The following is a 12,074-nucleotide window of genomic DNA, read 5'->3' as shown; positions in this document are numbered from 1 at the left end:
GTGTGTGTGTGTGTGTGTGTGTGTGTGTGTGTATGTGTGTGTATATATAAGATATATACACACATATATATTATACACACACACACGTATATATATATACATACACATATACCCCCCATATATATATACATGTATATGAAGTATTATATAATTTAAAACTTAGTCATATTCCAGAATAATATCCTTGGTTTTTAAAGTGTAGAGTTCACTGAACCTTAATTAAAAGTATATTTATATACATTTTTAAATGTTTGGAAAAATTAGCATTAAAAAATCTGATTTTTTTCCCCATTAGTGATTGACTTTTGAATACCCTGTTTAGCAACATATCCAAGAGACACAATTAATATAAACTTTCTGTCAAAGAATTTGATATTGCTATGCTTAGCAACTACAAAGGACCAAGGGGTTTAGGATAAAAACCATGAAGGTCCAACTAGGAGATAAATAGAGCCTTGCTTCATTTTAAGAGGCTTCTTGAGCTCTTAATCTAATTGATAACAAGCCTAGACTATAGGGGCCTGCCTAAAAGAGCATACTTTTTTTTCCTTGTACCCTTAGTTCTAGCACTATAGTAAATATAGTAAGCTGAGATTCTAGATTTCTTATTTTGTTGGTTTTTTGATGTATTTTTTATATCACATTCATTTACACATATGCTCTCCCTATGTAAGGAGCTTTTCCTTGTAACAATGAGAAGTTTTACTTTTTTTAATCAGCAAACCAAGCAAGACATCAACTAAACCGAAGATGCAACATTATATACCTATTTTGCCGGACAATAAAAAGGGGCAGATCTATTTTCTCATCTGTTCTCCATGTTCAAACTTGGTTATTATAATTGCATAGTATTTAGTTTTGTTTTATTGTTCTTTACATTGTGTATATTATTTTCCTGGTTTTGCTTTGTTGTGCTCTGCATCACTTTATATTGTCTTCCCACGTTCATCTGAAGTCTCGTTTTCTTATAGTTTTGAATATTCCATTCCCTTCATATAACACAACTTCTTTAGCCATTCCCCAATTAATAAAACCCTACTTCGTTTTTAGTTCTTTGGTACGACAAAAAGTGTTGCTGTGAATACTTTGGTGTTTATTGAGGACTTGTCTTTCTGACTTTGAAACTCTTGAGGAATGTGCTTAAGCACTGGATTCCCTGGTTCAAAGATCATGGACATTTTAGTCACTTTTTTAAGCACCATTCCAGTTGTTTTCCCGAATTGTTGGGTCAATTTACAGCTCCATCAACAGAATATTAGACTTTCTCTCTCTCTCTCTCTCTCTCTCTCTCTCTCTCTCTCTCTCTCTCTCTCTCTCCTCTCTTTCTCTCTCTCCCCCCCCCCATCTCTCTCTCTCTGTCTGTCTCTCTTTCCCCTCTCTCTCTATCTCTTCTTCTCTCCCTGTCTCTGTCTCTCTCCCTCTCTCTTCCTCTTCTGTCTCTCTCTCCCCTCCAAGATAGATTATGCCCATCTTTTGTCATCTTTGCTGATTTGCTGGGTGTGAGGTGAACCCTGAGTGGTTTCAGTTTACATTTCTCTTTTTAGTGATTTGGAGCAATCCATCCTATGTTTGTTAATAGTTTTCTCTTCTTGTGCTCCCTTTGGCAGCTCATATAATAAAATTAGAATGATACAGAGATTAGTATGGACCCTGCACAAGGATGGGAGGCGATTTTGTGAAGCATTCCTTGTTTTTTCCCTGTTTCCAAACCTTTCCAAGTGATCAATGGCAAATACTTTTGTCATTTAAAAAAAATAATTTGCAGCTCTTCTTTTGAGACTTGTTTGTTCACAGCCTTTGATGTATTGGAAATGTATTTCTTGATGTTCCACAACAAGGCATTATTTTCCTTTGGGTAACAAAACAAAGCTCCAAAATTTAGATTAAGCCTAATTGCACTGGATCAAATACAGCACTCTTCTTCTTCTTCAATGTTATATCAGTGAGCCATGAATGGCATTAGGGAGTCAGATTCCTAGTGAACGTTTTTGTCACCCAGTTTTCAGTGTAACTGGACTGTGCAGTGGTAGCAAAAGGAAATGAAAACCAATGGACTCTGGCCTATCCCCCTTGGCTGTGCTTCTGGACCAAAAAAGGGAACCAGCAGATTCAGTCCAGTTCTTTCCTTTCACTCATCTAGCCCTGAGGAATGAAAGTCCTGTTAGTTATTCTCTGTTTCCTTTTTTTCAAAAATGCCACAGGGAAAGAAATAAATCAGAGTAAAAAATGTTCTTCTTTTTTTCCTTAGGTAGTGATTATATTGCTACCTTCCTTACCCATTTCAAGAAGAGCATTGGCATAGCCGTCCAGACTCACGGGGCCTCTGAGGATCGAAGGCCTTAGCAGGGATGGTGTCTGTACCGTTCGCCTCATTGTCCATTTGTATTGGTGTCCGAGACCATGACAGGCTGCCACATGCTGTCAAGATATCCTCAGTTTTTCTTCTTTCCCTTTCTTTAGGACAGATCTTTCTCCAATTTCTGTGTAGAGCATAGGTATGTCAAGGAACTAACTCTGGGCCCTGACTCTTCCTTTGTTTCTTGGCCTCTGGAGGACTTTGGGTCTCTCACGTTCTGTCCCCAGAATCCTCTCTGTCACTAACTCAGAATGTGTCTGCTTGTTCTAGGCAGGCCAGGTGTAGCATGCGACATCCAGAAAGGGAGGTATCGCTCTAATTAGCGTTTTCTCCTACATTTACAGAATGTAGGAAGGCCTGCTGGTGACTTTTTAAAATAGAGCAAAGGAACATTTGCTTAAAGTTTTGGAATCCTTTTTTTAAAATTATTCTTAGATTCAGTAATGATTCAATGGTTACAGTTTTTTTTTTAAATCATTTTTATCACTTTTCTTTTCTGACATTTTGGTAACAATGTACGAGTCACAAGAGGAAAAACTGAGAAGCCTCAATATATCCTTAGCAGTACTGCAAAGAGAAACACTAGAAATGGACTAAAAAGAAAGGCATGCCGCCATATAGAGTCCATGCCAACGTTTCTCCCAAGCACTTGTCACATACTTCTTTGTCAGCTCCCTTTGTCTAGATGTATACACACACAAAAAGACAATGGTCATTAGACCCCTCTAGCCTAGTGCTGTGTGGAAGCTAAAGAGGAGCACGTACTGTACGTTCTGTGTATTTTTCATAGTTTTCTGATAGGATTCAAAAATCTCGTCAGCTTTATTTAAACCAGAGTATAAAGAGGATAAGCAAGGCCTGACGCAGCAACATTTCCTGTAAACACAAAAGGAACTCTGTCGGCCCACATCCCCAAAACCATGGATCAGCCTTTTTGTATCTCTATCAACCCTGAGCCAAACAGTAAATAGAGCTGCTCATGATTTATGCATGAAAATAGGTTATCCCATCTGGCCTCCCTAAGTCTCTTGACCCTTCCCTAACTCCTTCCCTGCTGCCAGCACATAATCCCCATCCTCTGGGGAGTCAGGTGCCTGTTTGCCAATTACTGGAGGCATCTCTCCATTTCCCCAAGGAGCTTCTGCTGTCTTGTTAGGCTTAATTACTTGACCGATGAGAACTGGAGCCTCGGGTATCAGTCTCATCAGTGGTTCTAGGACTTTGTGGTTACCTGGAGCAGGGCTCTTAGGCCTTTGTTGCCTGGCATCTTGAATGGAATGGAACTGAAGCCTGGTGGAGGGTGGCCACCCCATTACCATTCCCTTGGCCTGAAAGAAACCGGGCTCCACATCAAGGCCATGGTGACATATAAGATCACTTGGAAAGGGTGTCATTAAAAGTCTCAGCAACCAATTAGTAGTGTTCCTCACCTGTAAACTATGGGGATTGGACTAGATCTTGGTGAGTTCTTAACCTTTTTTTGTATTGCAGACTCCTTTGGTAGTCCTTTCTCAGAATATTGCTTTTAAATACAAAAAACTAAAATACATAGGATTACAAAGGAAACCAATTCTATTGAAATAGAGTTATCAAAGTATTTTTTTAAGTTAAGCACCTTTCTAGATTAGATGACCACTTAGGTCCCTTTCAGCCGACCTTCTGTGTCAGTCTCTGGTATCCGGGCATTACCAGGGCTGCTGGGTGTCTAGGCCTTGAATATAGTAAGGTAACTGAAATGCCCCATGTTATAAAACGTTCATAAATCCAGGGTTAGATGGCTCTGTAAGGCCTCAAAAGTTTTCTCAGAGCAGTCTTTTTTTTTTTAATGACCTCTTTCTTTAGTAACGAAAAGTATTTGGCAGTCCATTGCTAATGATCAATTTTCATCCATCAATATGACTGCTTTTCAATATACAACAAAGCCATTTAAAGGTTCAGATTATTAAGTCACCCATCTTCTTGGCAAATGAAGGACAAACAATAATTAAGTCACCAAACGTTCATTTTCTTTCCATTGTTGTTAGGAAACTCCTTCCAATGCAAATCAACAACTTTTCTGCCACCTGTGGCCCTCTAGGTCCTCAAGGGCAGCCCTTGGACTAAATCTAAACTTCCCAGAACAAATCCCCTTCATAAAAGGAGGCTGCAAGCCCCGCGCCCCCCCCACCCCCCACCCATTAAGCCATTTGTGCCAGGGGTTTTATGGCTAGTAGATGTGAGAGGTAGGACTTGAACCAAGGTCTTTCTGACTCTGAAACCCACTGTCTCTCACTACATTTTGCTGCCTCTCATCACGTTTTAGATGTGGAGAAGTCTCTTATGGGAATGACACCACCACCACCCCCGCCACCCCAGTGGGGAGACCCAGACAACCCATTCTAGAGTACTGGGCTGTCGCTACTGTTACTTGTCCTTTGTTCTTGAAGAGGACCGCGACATCATGGAGGTGATGCCATGACTTGCACGCGAATTGGATTTAAGTGGGTGAGGGCTGTGCAAAGTCACTTTCTCCTCAGGAGCCATCTGGGTCCAGCGTCCAGATATAGATCAGGACGACTGGAGATGGCCCTGGCTGCAGTGGGAGACCTTGGCCTTTTCAAGCTAAGGTCTTTAAGAGGTCTCAGTTTGACCGAGGCAAGCATGCGAAGCCCACAACTCAGATCTGGCCTTTGAGGAAATCCATGATACAGCTGGTCTGTGTCTGGTGTAGGAGAGAGGCCCTGGGCTTCAGGAGACCCAGACTGGAGCCAGCCTTAGTCAAGTGAGTCACTTCCCTCTGGGGCCTGATTTTCACGTATTCCTTCAACAAGCATTAAGTGACTGAGATGTTCAGAACACTCTGTTGTATTCTGGAGACACAAAGACAAAAACCATTCCATGCCCTCCAGGACAGTCCCCCCTCCAGGACAGAGGGGGGAGGGAGAAACATTTATACAAGGAGGTTAATCCACCCTCCTCACAGACGAATGGGAGGTGATGTCAAGGCCAAGGTGGAGATGCTAACAGCTGGGGGCCTCTTGCAGAAGGTGACATCAAGCTGAAGTTTGAAGTTCAGGTAGACACACTCCAAGAGGCAAAGGGGAGGGGGAGGGCCTTCCAGAAATGACAGACAGAAGTACAAAGGAGAGAGCTGGAATGTCGTGCTTGGCCAGTTGGGCTGGACGTAGCATGTGAGAAGTGTGTGCAATAAGACATAGAGGCAGAATCAACAGCACTTGGCAGTTGATCAGATACGTGAGGTGAAGGACAGCGAGGGGTCAAGGAGCAACCTGGGTCATTGGTGGGATAGCTGCGTCCCTGGCACTGTAGATGGAACACTGGACCTGGAGGTAGGGTGACCCCGAGTTCAAATTCTGCTTGAGACACTTCCTCGCAGTGTCACCCTGGGCAAGTCACTTCACCTTTGTCTATTTCTGTTTCCTCCCCTGTAAAATGAGGATTATAGTAGAACCTCACTCCCAGGTTGTTGTGAGGCTCAAATGAGATGTTTATACGGTGCTTAGCCCAATGCCTGGCATATCGTGGGTGCTTAATAAATGCTTGTTTCCTTCCTTCCTTTGCAAAAAGCAAAAAAAAGGAAAAATAGGAGGAGGGGAGTGTTTGGGGACTGACAAGGGAACGAAGGAATCTAAAGTATTGGAGAAGACAGCCCGTTCAATACCTGCGCGTGGAGGTAATTAAGGCTGAGAAGGAGCCCAGTGGGATCCAAAGGCGACCGCTCATCTACAGAATTGTTAGCTAGCCGCCGCTCTGCACTGCCTCATAACTATTAGCATTGAGACGTCGTGACTAACCTATAGCCGTTTCTCTATTTAGGTCAAAGAGTTTCTAATAATAATGATAATAAGCGTTGATATAGTGCTTTAGGATTTGCAAAGGGCCCACCACGACCCTGGGAGGTGGGTACTACTGTTACCTCTATTTCAGAGATAAGAAGCGGCGGCGGACAGCCAGGATCACAGAGTAGGAAGTGTCTGAAGCAAGATTTGAACTCGGGTCATCCTAACTTCAGATCCAGCGATCTCTATCCGCAGCACCACCTAATTGCCTTGTTCTTCCTCTGATATAAAATTTAGAAGCATTTATCCACAACTGTTGGCTTCTGAAGGAGAAAAGACTAGACACTAAGGGGGTGTGATGTTATGTCCTTCAAGTGATTAAATAATATGCAGTCAAATGAAGGAAGAATTGAACTTTTGTGCCGGACCATGGGGGGCAGAGCTAAAGGGGGGTGTCCCAAGGTATGTTGATGGGGTTCGAGGAGGTGAGATTAGATCATCTCTGAACTTCCTTCCTGCCCTGGCATTGTCATCCCTGATTTGCCTATTCCCTAGAGCTCTCCTCATCTGTATGCACCTGTCCCCTTCAGGTACTTTGTTCTGAACATGGCAGCCAAGTATTGATAGGCAGGTGGGATTGAATCCTAAGCCCTCCCTCCCTCAGTCTTCTCCTACTTGACCACTCGGGACAGTGATTGATTGTACAAGAGCTGTTGATAATTCTGGCACAGTTTTTCATATTATTGTATCAGATTGACCTTTTTCCTTGTTTCTTTATTACTCTGCCCTTTCTCTTTAAAAAAGAAAAAAGGTCCCCAAATAACAGAGGAACAACCATCCCTCCCAGATTGGTTTCTTTCTTTTTTTTTTTTTTTTTTGAAGTCTTACCATTCTACCTAAGCCTTCTGTTTGCCACAAAGATTCATCTTTCTATTTGTATCCCATGCAAAATCTTGCGTAGAGAAGATGTTTAATAAATATTTGTTGGGTAACTTGGTGAGTGAATGCCCCTCAGCTCCTCCTTTCCGATGGTGCTCTTTGGGGCAGATTGACCACAGTTTTGCCACTGATTAGCAGGGCAATTCACAAACCACCTCAGTCCTCACTTTCCTCATTTGCAAAATGAGAGAGTGGGAACAAATGGTTTTTAAGGGCCGTCTGAGGCCTAAAATATATTATTCTAATTTTCTGGCTCCACTCTTTGAACCTTTTTGCCTGCTCTCAGTTGCCCACCCTTGCTTCACATGGTAGTCAGTGAAGCCACGTGTCACACAGCATCGGGAAGTGCCCAGACCAGGATCAAAGCAACTGAAAGTGGCTGCTGCTGCTTCACTTTGATGGCTCTGAAGTCACATGTCTGTTTTACCTGTAATATGTTCTCTGTAGATAAAACGGTGCCTTCCACACATTGATGCAAATGTGCATTTTGAAGATGCTAATTTTATGACGAGTCAGGAGTAATTGTCAGGCAACAGGGAAATAAGAGACAATCGGGAGGGCACCACAGGGTTGAGCTAAATAATAGATGAAAGCAGTGGAGAGAACCCAGGTGTCTGAGAGGAGAAACATAAGAACGCATGAAAGTGCAGTGAGGGGCAGAGAGGGTATGACGGATATGTGCTAGTGACATAGGGGAGCAGGGAGGCACGGGAAGGAAGTGACTTGGGAAATGGGGCCGAGAAGTGGTGATGGTGGCAGTGATGATGATGACATTAGAGCACTGTAGCTGGAAGAATTGTTGAGGTGAGAGGAGGAGGAGGAGGAGATTAATAATTTTTGTCTGAATTAAGTAGAGGAGAGAACAAGAAAGTCGAGGAAAGGGTAACAACTTGAAGAATTGCTGGGAAAGAAACCAGATGAGTGTGGGTGGGGTTCAAAGGTCCTCAAAGAATACAGTTTGCCTGGAACTGAGGGTTTGGCAGGACAAGATGGCATCTTTGGAATGCCGGACTTGATTGGTTTGGGTTTCCAAGTGTGGCGCTTCACTTCCTCCTGGGCTCTATACTTAGAGTTTGAGCATGCTCCTGCCAGGTGGGAGCTGATACCCAGACTACAGCCTCATAGTTTAAGGCTTCTGATGAGACACTGATATCAGAGAAAGATAATACACTCTTCTTTGAAAAATTGATTATAAACATAATAGCAAAATGATCACTGAAAATAATCACATAAAGACTGAAAGGAAAAAATAAAACCACATATGAACACTTAATATATTGTGCCATACATTTTAACAAAAATAAAACTAAACAAATTATGCTCTTAATCCAAAGGAGCTATGGCATCATCCATGTGGGTATTCCTTCTAACAATGCAGATCCCATCCTATCCATGCCTAGCCATCCCATCCTTCTTTCTTTCGGAGGGTCTACCTGCTGTGCTGGGAGCACCCGACTCATTCTCTTGTCTAATTCCTCATTTGTAATGTGTTAACAGAAAGCTCACACCCACCATGGGCCTCTCCAGTGTCTTCTGCATCTTTAGCTTCAGTTCTTTGGAGTCCGTGGTATTCTATGATTTTTAACCAAATAACATCATCACCAGAAGACTGTTGGTGTTTAAAAGAGGGACATTTACTACAAGGGGTAGCTTAGAGTGATTAAAAGAATTGAAGAATTTCCCAAAGTCACATTGTTCCGATCCTCATTTTCTTCCTATCTACTGGCTCTTTCCCTGCTGTCTACAAGCACATCCATGTGTCCCCCACTAGGCCCACCGTCCTCTCAGGGGATCATCCTGTATGTGTCATTCCCTTCACAACCACACTCTTAGAAAACACAATCTACTCTACTTCTCTTCTCTCACTTCTCACCCCTTTGCACTCTGGCTTCCACTCATCACTCACCTAAAACTCTTCTTTTGAGAGATATGAGTGATCTTTTCCTTGCCGGGTATGACTGTCTTCTTCTTAATCCTCTCTTCATTTGACACTGTTGATCTCCCTCTCCTCCTAAATACTCCTTCCTCTCGGGGTTTTCATAACACTGCTCTCTCTTGGCTCTCTACCCACTGGCCATTCCTTCTCAGTTTCTTTTGCTGGATTACCCTCTACATCAAAGCCTCTAACTATGGATGCACTCCCCTCCAAACACTCAGTAAGGGATCCTCTTCTATCTCACCTCTATACTTTCTCACTCAGTGACCTTATCAGCTCCCAGGGACCTATGATGTGTATCCCCCAATCCATGTATTCAGGCCCGGTCTCTCTACCAAGCTCCAATTGTTAATTTCCAGCTGCGATTGGATGTTTCAGACTAGATATTCTGTAGGCATCTCAATGTGGAGCTCAATATCTTTCCCCCAAAAGCATCCTTCTTCCAAACGTCTTCATTTCTGTCTTCACATCACTGTTGTCCTTGACCCCTCATTCTTGAAGTGGGAACATCCAGAGGACCTCCCTATGTATGGAGAACCTCTCATTGATCTGAACTCTGTCATAGACCTCCTCCATGATGGCAGTGAACACCTTTGGTTATTTCCCTTCTCTTTGTTTTATGCTATGCTTGATTTTAGTCTAACAACAAGAATCGTCTAACAAAGTTGACTCTATTGTTATAAAAGAGCTGATGTGATTTTTGGCATAAACTTGGAGACACATTTTTGGAGGAGAGCCAGTAAGGAAGCCTTGGGGCCACTGCATCAGATGTTTGGGGTTTTTTTTAATAGTCTGCAAGCAAAAGGGGAAGGATCTTGTATTTTTCCTACCTTTCATTCAGTGGACTGATTTTAAAGATTCAGTCTATTGTGGAATATCATTCAAGAAAGCCTGTCTGTTGATCCCTACTGACTGGTTCTAAATCTGTAATCCTAATGCCTTCATCAATTTATGCCCTCAGTGCATTTGTAAAGTATTCTAATAAAAAGTATGTTTAGATGATAGAGTAGATATACATGTCAGGAATAATTTAAATTCTTTCAGTTGGGCTTTCTCCCATGCCTTTTGTATCTTCTCCCCTTTAAGATACCTTGAGAGTCTGTCATACAGTGACCTCAAAATTGTACCACCTCCATCATGGGCCTCCACTGTGGATATTTGGTCTCATCCAGCTGCTTTTCCCAATTTTTTTTCTGTGCTTTTTCCTGAGACAGCACATTTGGGATTGTGATGTTAGATTCTAATATGGTGTTTCCATTATTCATTGTAAAAGAAAATGAGTTTTATAAAAGCTATTGTAAATATTTTCCATTCTTCATCAGTTAATGTTGTCTTCCTTACAATTTCATCCTCAAAGGCCCTTGACGTTCATTTGCTTAATAGGATCTGTCACCAGACTTTCTTTAAACATATTTTTCCTTCTCATGTTTCACTGCAGGTGATACTGCTCATAATAGTTCATCATTCTTCACAAAATTTTATAATCAAGTTATATTTTTCTAAGCCAATGTTTCCTTTGGTTGCCATGGTTATAATCAGTGTTGATATCCATTCCTCCATCCATTTCCCTTTTAGTGGCATCAGTAACTTATTTAAATAGATCATCTTCACATTGCATTCCATGTCTTTTTCTTATTTTTTTTTCTTTCTTCTAGTTCTACATTAATTTTGATCTTTTCTCCACCAAACCTGACTAGACACAGACAGGTGATTCAGGAATGACTACCCATGTTAATTATGAATCATTTCCTGATTGGTTACTCTTTGTGTGTAATGTTACGTGGGTCTCATTCTGGCCCAAGACTTCTCAAACAAACTAATAAAACACAAAAAAAGTGCTTTTTTTTTTAAAAAAAAGCTACAGTAATACAACTCTTATATTCTACTGACACAATATGAAAATAGGGTATGTGAGTGAGCACATTGACTTGTAAAGTGGTAAAACTAAGAAAAGATATTAGAGGATCATCTGGATTAATACTTTCATTTTTCATAAGAGGAAACTTAGCCCAGAGAGACAAAGTGAGTTGGAGCTCATGAGCCACAGAGCCGGAGCTGGGATTCACATCTTCGGCATCCTTACTCAATTTTGTTTTCAGTTTTCCAGACTTGAAGTTACTCACATGCTGTTCCAGGGTGGAAGACTGATAAACACAATTCCCTGATCCCTATAGTGGGTGTATTGGAAATGCAACCAGAAGTAAACAGGGGTGGTTTTATAATCTGTTCCGATCCTTCATTTCCTCTGAAGAATCTACAGAGCCGGGAGGATTCGTTCACCCCCATCCTTTCATCTTAGGTCAATCGCATCTAATTTTTTCTTTGACTACAGGCTATAAAAAGGAGTTAGAGGCCCCAGGTTTTTGGAAGCCAAGGCCTTTGTGTCCTTGTGATACAGGGAAATCTTGCAAAGAAGTGGACAAAAGATCTGATTCACATTTTATCTCATGTGGCTTAGTGTATTGACTTTTTGTTTGAAAACATTTCACTGCAATGCAGTTCAGCAAGGAAAAAAGCTTCTCACTGCATCATCTTGTTTTGATTAAGATGCCTTTCACTATATTCTTTTAGCTTTCAACTCTCCAATCACTGATATGCATTTCTCAGGATTCTCTTGAGCTGAAAATGTGTTTAAGCTTGGGGGATGGAATTCCCCCCCACTCAAATCATGCATGGTAGCTACACTCAAGTGACCCTTAGAGGCCCAGGAACTGAATCAGAAGCCCAGTTTGGAAGCCAGAGTGGCTTGATTGAATCTTTGCATCAATGAGGGATCTTAGCAGATTGTTATCAGAGACTTTGAAAATACCATAAAATATTCTGTGACCCTCCAAACTTTCAGGAGATCCCCAGTCGCAAAGTTTAGTTGCTCAGCTTATTAAAAGTTAATTCTTCACATGGCTCTGATCCAACTTGGAAAAATATAAAAGGAAATGGAAAGTAATCTGGATTCAGAGCAAGAGTGATACCACATCTATGCACGTGCTAGTAGCTTTGAATCTGTTTATTCTGCAAGTAGCAAAAAACAAGACTGTCCTTTCTGAATCTTCCATTTGAGGGCCCC

At 41.7% G+C, this 12,074-nt stretch overlaps 1 protein-coding gene and 1 non-coding gene across 2 annotated transcripts in view; both read left to right on the top strand.

Moving 5' to 3' along the window:
• ULK4 (unc-51 like kinase 4) overlaps positions 1-12,074 on the top strand; it is a 675,609-nt gene that overhangs the window by 527,726 nt on the left and 135,809 nt on the right. The gene's annotated exons all lie outside the window — the stretch shown is intronic.
• Positions 1,592-1,695, top strand: LOC118852538. The gene has a single exon (XR_005010607.1). It is a non-coding gene; the product is annotated as a U6 spliceosomal RNA (small nuclear RNA).

The sequence above is a fragment of the Trichosurus vulpecula genome, chromosome 5 (assembly GCF_011100635.1).
Source record: "Trichosurus vulpecula isolate mTriVul1 chromosome 5, mTriVul1.pri, whole genome shotgun sequence".
In the NCBI taxonomy this organism is placed as follows: Eukaryota; Metazoa; Chordata; class Mammalia; order Diprotodontia; family Phalangeridae; genus Trichosurus; species Trichosurus vulpecula.
The sequence above is the reverse complement of the archived record's forward strand: the minus strand, read 5'-3'. Positions and strand labels throughout refer to the sequence as shown.